This window comes from Sinocyclocheilus rhinocerous, unplaced genomic scaffold, assembly GCF_001515625.1.
Source record: "Sinocyclocheilus rhinocerous isolate Xijiao unplaced genomic scaffold, SAMN03320098_v1.1 scaffold466, whole genome shotgun sequence".
In the NCBI taxonomy this organism is placed as follows: Eukaryota; Metazoa; Chordata; class Actinopteri; order Cypriniformes; family Cyprinidae; genus Sinocyclocheilus; species Sinocyclocheilus rhinocerous.
In genome coordinates, this window is record NW_015631145.1 from 853,957 (window position 1) to 866,695 (window position 12,739).

General features: G+C 37.4%; 1 protein-coding gene across 1 annotated transcript in view; it reads right to left on the reverse strand.

The window, feature by feature from the left end:
- Positions 1-9,851, reverse strand: part of robo1 (roundabout, axon guidance receptor, homolog 1 (Drosophila)) — a 279,412-nt gene extending 269,561 nt beyond the window's left edge. The window contains exon 1 of the mRNA XM_016554386.1: positions 9,652-9,851. The gene's annotated coding sequence lies outside the window, so the exon portion shown is untranslated. The remainder of the gene's footprint in view (positions 1-9,651) is intronic.
- Between the last annotated feature and the right edge of the window lie 2,888 nt (positions 9,852-12,739).

The window sequence follows — 12,739 nt, forward strand, 5'->3', positions numbered from 1 at the left end:
GTTCTTTGTGTTAGAGTTTAGGGTTCTTTGTTCCCGCCCTTTTGTTTTTCAAATCTGTAACTGTCAAAGCATCTAATTACTGATTTTCTGGAGTTCAGTGATCCAACTACACAGACTGTCAACACACTCTCAACAGGTAAATGATTTCATTCTTAAATTTAAATACAAATTTAACTTTAAAATTGTAACTGGTTTTCAAACAAACATGTTCTTATCTCTTTTTTAGTTTTTGATCACATAAGTGTGTGCAACTCTGCTAAGCTGTGGAAACTTCTCTCCACTTCTCCACAAAGTAAGTAAAAGAGACAATGAATTTATAATTCATATTGTTAGATTTTTTTTAATTATTACTTGGTTTTATACAGTCTTTATTGAAGAACACTGTGTCATTATTTGAATAAATTTTTCAACACCAGATAGTTTTGGTACAATCTATCCTGGATAAACCCTCCTCTAAATTGCTTGTAAAACAAAATAATCACTTTACATGCTGGCCAGATAGTCTCTTGGCCAGAATAAACTCCAAACAGGGCCAGACTAAATGTCGCAAGTCAAAAGTCTGGCTACGTGACACTATTGGACTGTTTACAGAGGTGTCGCTCTAAAACACAGCACTGTCTCGAAGGGAAAGCTAGCCAGTAGTAAAATAATAGCATCCCTGCCAGAGCCTGCCGGGATAGGTTGGGTGATGTACATCGGGGGTAATTACAGACAAATGGCAGGATGGTCCCATCAACTCACTCCAAGAGGAAAGAGACAGAGGGGGACATTAAAACCAACCATTAACAAACAGAAATTGACGTCTGTCCAGAACCTCAGGGCAGTGAACTATTGGTCAGACAGCAGAACATTCATTATAATGACAAATTTTAAGTAGCAAGTGTCAAATGATGTTCCATTAAGTGAGAAAGGGGAAATATTGGAAGTATCCGGGACACCATCAAGTATCTTTGTGCTGAAGCCAAAGATGGATAGAATAACAATTTCACCCACAATCCTCACCTGACCTTTAACCCAAACCTTTGTTCTTTGTTAGTCTCTGATTTAAACTCACATGCAAATGGCCTGGGAACAATTTCCAAGTCAATCAGTCACTCACCTACACTACTGACAAGTCGCATCAATAACCTAAGGACCCATATTCAACCGAATGAACACTCTGATCTGGATGCATGCTCCTCGATTCATCTTCTTTTGTCTTTATGTTTAGTCATTTACAAAGCATTAAATCTCAAAAGCTGAAGGATTCTTCTAAATCAATCTACTGATCTCAAAGTTTGAGGTTGGTAAAATTTTGAAAAAATGCTCAACAAGCTGCATTTAGTTGATCAAACATACTGTAAAAAACATAATATTGTGAAATATTACAATTTAAATAACTGTTTTCTATTTTCATATCATCTAAAATGTAATTTATTGCTGTGATGCAAAGCTGAATTTTCAACACCATTACTCCAGTCTTCAGTGTCACATGAACCTAAATGTCTGTTATCACCTAGGGTTGGGCTGATAGACGATGCCATCGTCCATCGCCGATGGCTGATAGACATCACGATGTTGAGCCGACATCGTGATCCCCCCGCAATCCGCCGCATCCCAATACCGTGTTCGGAAAGAAAATGATGTGTAGGCGCCAGCGGAAACCCCTAAAGGGAATAAATACGAGATGGGTCGGAAAATATATATTTCAATATTTTTCCTCGCAGTTATATCATTGGGGTCGTGTCGCACCACGCCACATCAGCTAAAATCTGTCTACACTGGACACGACAAAGCGACCGTTGAAAATCAGTTGAAATTTGTGTCAGCACGTCATAAATAGAACACGGCAGCAGTTTTCTGTCGGGGATTTGTTGCGCCGCGCCGCTCACATCCGTAGACACGTCAGGGGTTCTATAGTATTTTGTCGCGCCGCTCGCGTCCGGTGTAGACACGGTGTTAGGAATCATATTTGTTTTCCCTTATAAGGATTCACGCTTCGGGCACACCCCCTAACCCCCTAAATTTTTTTGGTGTGTACAAACATTTCAAATTATTTGCAGGAACAGTTCTATGCAAATTAATGAAGTACTTCAATTAGGGATGCACCGAATGTTCGGCAACCGAAATTATTCGGCCAAAAAGAGGAAGGGGTGTTTTTTGCTGGTTACTGTATGATGATTGAAATCGCGATTAGTAAATAAACTGCAGAAAGTTATGTTTTCTAATACACGCGCGCATTGCATGTTTAATGTTCAGTGCATTGCTATTATGACAGTTGATTGTTATTGCAGCAGTTAGGACATTCATGAGCGCCAGTTGGCAGAGCTATTGTGTACTCATTGTGTTTTCCATTAATTATAAAAAAGACGGTATGCAAATATTTACTCTAAGCCAAAGAGAAAGAGTCTGGCATCAAAATATAATGAGCGTAGATCTAAGTATAGATGACTGGAAGATGTCCCCAGACCAAAATTAAGAGACTGTCCATAATACCCTACTGATAAACCCAAATAAATCAATAATTCTATCAATCTAAGTTGTGACATAATATTAGTATTGAATATTTCTGGGTGCTTGAGAAGGGGTTAAATATGATAAAATAAAATAAACAGGTGCCACTTCAAACCTTAATCCATCTACATGAGGCCAATTTAAACTTTCAAACATGGTTTCATCAAGCCTATGTTATAAGTTTGTTTTGACAAGCTTTTCTAGTTAAAAATTGCAGTTGAATTCAATTAAATTTTAATTTTACTTCTTTACATTCAAACACAGTTCTGCTTTCTCAGTTAAAAATCAGGAATTTCATTGGAATTTAAAGGTATTCTCAATTCAATTCTGAACACTGAAAAAGACCCTGGAAGAAATGCTGTCTAGCAAACGAGTTAAGCCTTGTTTGACACATTTACTGTGGTGTGAAGCACAAACCACAACAGACGGCGCACACATGCACGGAGGAGTTTACACTCAATGTGTAAAAATAAAGAAATGGCACATAGCAGTACAAACAAAATATAAGCTGTACTGCAAGACGCAGCAATGAGAAAAATCCTTTTTGACTAACAATGTTTGTGCTACGAATGTGAATTGCACAGCTTGTTAACGAGAGGGGGCTATTCATTTTATAAAACAGGTGAATAAAATCTCATAAATTTGCAAGTCGACAGAGACTTGAAGGTGAGCCTGCAAAAAAAACGCCTAGTAAACACAAAACAATGAATTAAAACTACTCTGAAGAACATCTAATTTTACAGAGGTGCAAACAAACAGATGAGAAAAAAATAGCAATTATAAGCACATTAGAAACATTCAACATCATCATGCACAACTAGTCTGTAACGGCACAGTTCATTGTGCCAAAACTGCATTACAATAATCTCCATTTTTATGGTAAAACTGACATTTTTAATGCCTGACAGAATGAGAGACGTCATTGAAAGCAGAGTGGCTTCTTTCAATTCGTGCCTGACTGTAGAAAGAGAAAAGCACCTACTGAAGTGACCGTTTGAAAAGACCCCCCTCCCTCAACACCCACCCGACTCCCCCTCCAGAGACCAAGATGAGAAGCGTGGCTGTACTTCACATGGGCCACAGGAAAGTCCTGACTTAAAAAGCACATTTAAGAGCCAGTGAAGATGAAAAACACCCCAATTATCTCCCCAACCCCCCGCTGAGCCCCAAGCTGTTTTATGACATTAAAACCTGCTAAATTATGAAACACCACATGGCTGAGGATACAAGTGAAAAAAACGGGGACTTCTTTTTCTAAATCATTAGTGTTTGCAGGGTGTCCACTGATGCTGTTATGATATTCTCAGTGCTTAGTGTGATGACTTTGCAGTCACATCCCTCTCGGTGATGCTGTGGGGCGCGCCAAAGGCTACGATAAACTACAAGCGGATAATGACTAAGATATGTCAGCTTAGAGATTTGATACGATATGCATTGAAGATTTTTTATGGAATATGAAAGACATAATGAGCATTTGTTAAATTAATGAATTCCTATAAATTATTTAATTATTAATTTGTATATATTTACTACTAATTGCATTTCATCTCATAATGTGACATGTTAATTCAAAAATGTTAATTTCTTCTAGAGTTAGCATTGGGGTTAAAGGAACGATTCAACAAAAAATTTAAATTCTGACATTATTTATTCCCCCCAAAGTCATGTCTAAACATGTAAGGTCCTATTTTCCATGGAAAACAAAAGGAAAAATGCTGGTGTAGTTAATAGTGACCATGTCTATCAAAATATACATGAATTTGGCTTTCAATGTATACATTTATCCTACATTCATTGGAAATAGAAACCCATGACTTTGCCATTGCTAGTTCCATTGCTCTACTGTTTGAGTATGCTCAAAAAGGTGAAAACCCAAAAATGCATCAACAAAAAAATTGGGCCATTTGACTTATGCACTATAGTCCAAGTCTTTTGGATTCAAACAATATATTTCTGTGATTAAGGCATGCTCTACCAAAGCTCTACAATGGACTTCAAAATTCATAAGAACTACAGGTTAAATCAAACCAAATTTGATTCAAGAATTGCGGCAGACAAAAAGCACTTTAGAGTTAAATTTTGCATTATCTCTGCAATGTCTTTTTTGCATTTACAGTCTCTATGAAATGTCTGGATGGAAAAGATGTACAATACTGTTCAAAAGTTTGAGGTCAGTAAAAATGTTCTATGAGATTCATTTTCTTCAGCAAGGATGCATTAAATTGATCAAAAGGGACAGTATTGAAAAATATTAAGCAGCACATCCATTTTCAATATTGATATGGAATCAAAAGAATAAATTATATTTTAAAATATATTCAAACTGTAAAATTAAATTGTAACAATATTTCTCAACATTACTGTTTTTACTTTATTTTTAATCAAATAAATGCAGACTTGGTGAACATAAGAGACTCGAAAAATCTTACTGACCACAAACTTTTGAAAGGTTGTGTTAGGGCTGGACGATATGGCCAAAATTGATATCACGATATATTTCTTAATTTCGGGTTGTGTATTGTATGCAAACATGAGTATAACATGAAAGTGGTGAACTACTAAGGGTCAGGGTTAGTGACATTGCAAATGCTGCCTTAAGTAAGAGAATGTGCAATTCTGTACTTCATCATTTAACTACAAACTACCTGGCCATGAACACCGAGGTAACATTCTGTTTGCTTGTTTAAGGTCTTGATAGAATATGTTGCACTTTTCTACATCAGGGTGAGGGCTACGATCTGTCAGGTCTTCCCACCAGATTACACACTTACACAGGGGTCACAAAACCGGGTCTCTGACATCTGTCACGCACACAGTGTTTCCTGCGGACAGCGGTACAAGACAGGAAACAATTCAGGCAAACCTACCCAGAGGACATCTGATCACATCCACATGCGCAACAAATAATCTATCTCCACAATTCCCCAAAGACAGAGAGCGAGTGAAGAGGAGAGAAAGAGAGAGCGAGATTTATTAACAGCCATGGGCTATTCAGGTCTGCGGTTGTTCAACGATAAGTCCGCTGATAACCAGTCATTTCCTGAGAACAGACCATACAGTGTGCACCGCTTTTGTGGAATTGCAAAATTTCCATTTCCAATTCTAAATCCTTAGACACTGTACGATATTTAACCCCCACGGTCCGGGCCAGACAGTATCAGCAATTCCCCATTGGCTGCAGCACACAGGCTAAAATCCAATTTCTGTGATAAGCTTCAGATTTGCCATGAGGACTGGAGTTGCGTTCCTCTTTGGATTGTACGCGTTTATCCAAGAAAAGGGCAACAGAGACGGATCGGAAGTGGCAAGGGGCATGGCGGCCGTGTGGGTGTGGTATCGAGCTCAGACAGGTGTAGAATGATGATACAATTCATGTTCACACTGCTTCACTCAAGAATCACCTCTTGCTTTCCAACCCCTGATCCCCAAACACAGTCCCTAACCAGCATCGGAGAAACTACTTTCGCTAGATGGCCATCTGCCAAAACAATAAAAAAAATTATATAATTAAAAACATAACATTCTCATTTTCCACTAGATATTTTCATCTTCATCTCATCAGCAATTTCGATTTTGGCAAGCTCTGCAGCTGACCACTAAAGGCCCGGGTATACTTCACTTTCCACGTTCTGTTCCGTCTCGCACAGCCGCGTCCGCACAGCTTTCAAAGTATACTCAAACGCGAATGAGCAAGGACGAACGAGCTTGACACATGTGCAGTATATCGCCTACTTGACTAGCTCTGTCTCAGCAATCACCTCGCGCCTGCGCTGTTGTACGCGGACTGCCCACGCGGGGGAATCACGATCCCGGCTCAACATTGTGATGTCTGTCAGCCATCGGCGATGGACGATGGTATTGTCTATTGGCCCAACCCTAAGGCACACAATTATCTATAGGCTAATTCTCTATAATTAGCCAATTTCACACATGAAACACAACAAATTGCAGTAAAATGGCCTGATTACTTTTTCCAATACCATGCGCAACAACTTAGCATCTTTTATCTGTATTGCTACCATTAACACATCTGTATATCTACATAACAAAATGCTGAAAAACTATGATATCATTTTGGAAATTTTAATCTGTAGACAAATTTCTTTATCCACTTGGTCTTTTGCTTATGCATCTGCCAAATCTGACATTTCTTTCCACTACAAAAATGAATGTGATTTTTGACAGTCATCTTACAGGTAAACGGCATGGATCATCAATACATAAGTTTTCCACCAATGTTACAACTTCTTAAGCTCGCAAAACAGCTCAAATGAACAAATTGCTCAAATTTCCATAATACTTTCAGAATGTTACCATTTCAACAACAGTAGGTTCTGTTTAGATATAGTGGTTGACCGATGAGAGTTTTTCAGTGGTTTCCAAAAAATATTAAAAGTGTTTTCAACACTGATAATCACAAGAAATGTTTCAAAAAATCATCATATTAGAATGAATTAGAATTTGAAGACTGGAGTAATGATGCTGAAAATTCAACTTTGCAGGAATAAATTACATTTTAAAATGTTTAAATACAAATCAGTTATATTAAATAGTATTATTTTTGCAAAGTTTGTACTGTATGTGTGAGTATATATGTGTGTGTATATATATATATATATACACTTTTTTTAACACAAGATTTACTCAAAATGAAAAATAGCATTACATTTACGCTAAAGTGTACTTAAGATTTATCAAGAATTAAAGGGCCTACACAAAATTGTACAATTACAGGGGGGTGGCCACATCGTTTTGGCCACGTAGTGTATGTCAGATTACAAAATTATATTTCCGAACACCACCAGCCAAGCAAAGTCTGTTCCGTCACGCATTTCCTGTCAGACCTCCTGCAGACGTACACACAGTAGAAAGAAGAAAAATGAGATAGAAGAAGAGATGGCAATCTAGCGACTTTGGCTCTGGTGCAGAACTGTCTATCAAGTAACGCTGTCTAGAAATTGGCATGCCAGGGAAGAACTCACTGAGGTGAATCACATGACATTATGGAGGTCACGCATGGGTCCAGCCATCTAAAGAGCCCAGATACAAGCAAGAAATAGAGTATTTTACAGACCACTGGTCCACCTGCTTCCTTCAGAACCCTCAAATTCAGTTTTTAATCGAAACCCATGAGTAATACAATTCATAGGACTTAAAACTAGTTACACTTTACTGGGCTGCCAAAGGACCCCTAGAGAGGCTCCAAAAAAAAGGACACGAAAAAGTACTTTATCATCAAATGAAGAGTGTGCTGGAACATTGAATTTTAAATTCCAGCACCTGGCTGGATAACAACGCTAAATGAGATCAAATTGACAGCCCAAATACCTTAGAGACCGTATGTCTTGTGTGGTTCACACATGCACACACATGCAAATGTCATCATGAGAGGCTACAATCACTTTGGTGGCATCTGTTCACTATTTTTTTTTTTTCAGAGCACGAGTTGTTTCAGACAAAGAAAATTAAATGTTGATCTTTGATAAAGATGCCTTTCATTCGCTGTGATTAGAAAAGATTCACAATGGCAAAGCTCAACGTCTCCTAGCCATCGATTTTAATTGAGGCTTGATTACATATACAATGAACTGTAGCGGGTCATGCTTTTTGTAATTTGAAATATTTTCAGCTTTATTGAAAGACCGCACTGGGTTTATTCCTCTTGGGCATAGCGCAGCATAGTACAAAAGACTATATTCCAATCACTGGATTAAACAAACGTGGCACGTTGAGAGCGATGATTAATTCATGGACGTATTCTCCATTTCATACATTTATGAAGGACGTTGCCCGTTAAAAATACATTTATGTATTTCAAGCACACCTGGCTCTTCTTTAAAACTTTCAGCAGGGGACAGTTTTCACTTCCACACACTGAGGACTGTTCTCATGCTCTGTCTGGAGTTTTACAGACACCAAGCCCCTTTTAATAGCTCAAAAATATATGTATCAGATTGCTATCTTAGAATTTAACAAGGAACAAAATTTCAACCTCAAAACAGGAATTAAAATTGAAAATTTCTCTAAATGGGCTAAACACATGCATGCTTTCAGCACCAGAGTCAGTTCCCAATTTCATGAGCTCAAGACATGAGTGGTCTGAGAAACCCAGACCTCTTAAATATATATAAATATATATCAGTTTAACACCCCTATTTTTATGATAAAACCAAATGTAAAACCCCTATGTCAAAGATTTTACTCCTGGTTGGTGTCACAGAAACCAAAAATGCATTGAATGTGTTCTTAAAGAGATCAAATTGACCAAAACGTTTATTCAAAATAGTCACTATTCTGAAAAGCGCATATGCTATTCTGTGGTGAAACAGCAGGCTAAAGCTTTAATAATGTCTGTCTGCTGGGGTTTAATTAGTTTAGAGGAAAAGTTTTGAAAAATTACAGAACATGTGGCTTAAAGCGCTGATCACCAATAAGCAGTGTGATTGTACGCTGTTTCAGCAGTCCACTGTTCTCCTCAATGCAAGTCTAAGCAAAATTCTGATCTCAGGGCCATGAGTCTATAGTCCACTTTCTCTGCAGAAGAAATTAGACTTTCAAATAGACTTAAATCACACCTGTCTCTCTCTGAGAATATCACATATTACTTGATCAAATTATTGCATGCAAAGTCTAAAAAGCTTGTATTATGTTATATGATAACAGCTGTACGCTATGGTGATCTGGTCAATGATCTATACCTCTACCATGCATAAAAGTGATTCAGTTGATCCCATGCAAACACATCTAAACCAACTGATTATATTCATATGTTCCAAGTCCAACAACTACAATCAACCTAAATCAATCTGTCTACATTAGGACACAATGAAAAGGTGAGATCAGGCAGAAAAGCTACACCTACTTTCAATGCAGTGTCTTAAATGCAGAATGAAACCATAAGCATCCTTCTTAAGGCTGATAAAATCCTAACACTGAGAGAATCTTATTTTTTTATGTTTTTTTTTTATCTCTGTTGCATGCAATACATATCCAATAGAAAGTTCCCTGATGCACAAAACCCTTCAGGCTGAATAAGACACTTTGCACTTCACTTCTATTCAAAAATCAAATCCGAACACCCAAAAACGCAAGAAATTATGCAAGTTGACTAAAAGGCTTCAGTGCACAAAACGCAATTATGAAAAGAGAATCTCTTACCCACTTTCCCGATGCTTGATAATTCCAAGAACAGAAGTCAAACTACTCTTCCATCTCTCCAATGAGCCGTGCGTAACTTTCCAATGGATGGTCAGCACCTGGAAATTTAGATGCGCTGGGAAACGAAGGTGAGCTTTAATCTATGGCAGTTCAGCCACACAGAAAAAGAAGCGAGGCGAGCACCGGAGTGTACCGATGGATAGTGTCTTTAGCCGCGTTCTCACGCGCTGCTGATGCGGTGCGTGCGCGGCAAAGCATACAGATCTCTCCACGCGCTGTCACTGCGCTCTGCTTCCCCGGGTCCTAAAGCTGAACCGCAGCGCCACTGAACTTTAATGAGTTATTGCACCGCGAGCATTGCATTGTATCTTACCGAATACGTATTCATCCTTCCATCCTTTCTACAATTCATTTACCCTGATGTACAAAATACAATCAAACTGTTTTGATGATTTTAGTGACAGGTTTGGTCGTTCTTACAAGAAATGTAAGCTCAAAGCAGTAAAATATTATAAATAGGCCTAAAAAAAGATAGTTAATGCTCCAATATAAATCAAAAGTTTTATGGCTTTTGGTGCGTGTCTTCGCAGCATTGAGGAAATTATTTGTAAAAATGATTTTTCAACGTTGAAATTAAAACAAAGATTGTTGTAGTACATTTTACAAGAAATTAATCTTTCCAGTTTTTATGCTTTACATTTTCTTGCTTAATTCATTCTGTTACTGTTTCTTTGTAATTGTTTGAGAAATTTACTAGCAATTTCTGAGTGAAAATTGTTTCTACACCAAATTTTTCTCAGCGTGCTAAGTTAGTAGTGTACTTCCAATTGTTGACAAAAGCCATTCTTATTAGCAGACATGCATTTTAAACGTACAGTCTATATCTTAAGGGAAAACAGAACAAAAATATTGATGACTCATCTTTCACTGCACTGATATGTGCTCAAACAAACGCTTTTGAGAGTAAAAATTACGCTCCTGCTAATATGCCGGTTTTGTTTACAAACTAAAGGCCGCGCGCCTCACATCCGGGGTCTTCATGTAACGGCTGATTCCCGTCATGCCATACCGCGGTAACGATTATTTACAAGACCATCGATTATCTACCCATACCGCCAGTCCCACAAACAACGAACAGTTCAGAGAATGAACTAATGAAATAGTAGCCTAGACAAATTATTTATTCGGGTTATTATAAATAACATGGAAAGTTTTAAGTGCTACCAATAAGGCCTAATAAAGTAGTCTAAAAATGACTCTAAATTCTGATTGGTTAAGCCATCCATTAAGCCATACTGTTTAATGCACTTGTAAAATTGCTGAAATAGGATAGCATATTTAAATTCAAAAGTATTAAAGTTGGCATGAAATTAAAATTAACTTTATTTATTTTCTAAATGCATATTGTAGTGAATAATTCATCCATGCCTATCCTTTTATGTATTTGTTTATTTATTTAATTATTTGGCCGCGTGGGAATTTTTAAAAACAAAATTTTTTACTTTTCTGTTATATCCTGACTTTGATGGCAAGTTGCTACAGTATGTAGCTTGGCAAGCATAAACGCTAGGCTATAAAGTTATACTAATGAGATATATTATTTGGCATAAGAACTTTGATTTTCATCAACGATAAATGTAAAAAAAAATTTGAACAGTAATGTTTTCTATCATATTTTTTGCCACCATTTTTTTTACGCAAGCCACTTGAGGTTTTACTGTTGTTATTGGTTTATTAAACTCTATTAAAGTGCAGTTTAAAAAAAATACACGAATAGAGTTGTATAATTTCCCCCCCAAAAAAGTAAATGGACTCTAAATTCTTATTTAGTGAACCATGTTCAAAGCTGTTGTAAAATAGCTACAATTGGCACACATCAGTTGAATTTGCTATAGGCCTAAGTTGCTACATTGCTTGGCAACCATAAACGCCCTACAGATTTTCTAACGAACTAAATTGCCAGCAATATATGTCAGGATTTATTGAAAATGTGTGTCTTTTACCATATTGTTTTGCCAGCAATGGTGTCATTGTACTATATCAACATCAAGTTTTGACAGTGATTTTGCATTCTATCTTCTTTGGAAATGTAATGAGTATAAGAATGCTATAATATAAGTTTATTAATGGGGATTTCTATAGTTTTGCATACTGAATTATGTTGTCTTTATTGCACATCGCATTTATTAATTCATTGGGTGTTTAATTCATTTTCGAGGTGGGTGTGTAGGGCAATTAATCATAGGCATGTAGCTAAAATAAAAGTGTGACTCCTAAATCGAATATGCATTATGAACTGACATGAATTTATTAATATTAAGCTTTCTTACTTCCCCGTTCAATCATTCAAACTTTCACATGTCTTTGTCCACAACATGAAGTTGTTTATTTGTGAAATGGTCAACCTATTTATAGATACTTGGCATTTAGGGACCCCAAATTGTCATTCATTGGCAGGACCAAGCGATCCACACAGAATTAAACAGACTTTTGTGCTGTTCAGCCACCCACGCAATACATTTACCAGGGCTGACCATTGTAGGAGTGTGGGGTCACGTCCAATGGGAATGGGAGGGACACCCGTCATTTCCAATGTGCTGCCACTCACCTCATCTGACAATATAGAGAGACACTCCATCCCGTCTAATGTTTGGCGACCCCAAAGGCAGATCAGTCTGCGAGCATCGCTCCCTTCGTCTGTGATTAAAACCTTCATCAGAAGCGCCCTGAGCTTGGCTTAGTCCTCCAGTTTTGAGTCCCTCCCATTAGGCAGCTGTAACTACATTATTGAGTAATTACTTTCAAGGTCTCAGTGTTTTCGTGTTGTCAAGCCACAATGATGGATGAGTGCGAATATCAGTAATACTGTGTCTCTCAGGGCGAGATTCTCCTGAGAAATTTGATGAACCTAATAAAAACTGCCAGAAAAACTATAAAAGTCCCAATAAATAAATAAGTCCTATACTCATCACAGTTCCAAAGAATACACAAATGACAGTCTTGAAGTTGATGCAAGTGAGTTGTTTCCTCAAGCTTTAGATGACAGTTTTTGATGTCATGTGATTATGAGTGGACAAAAGGTTATTTA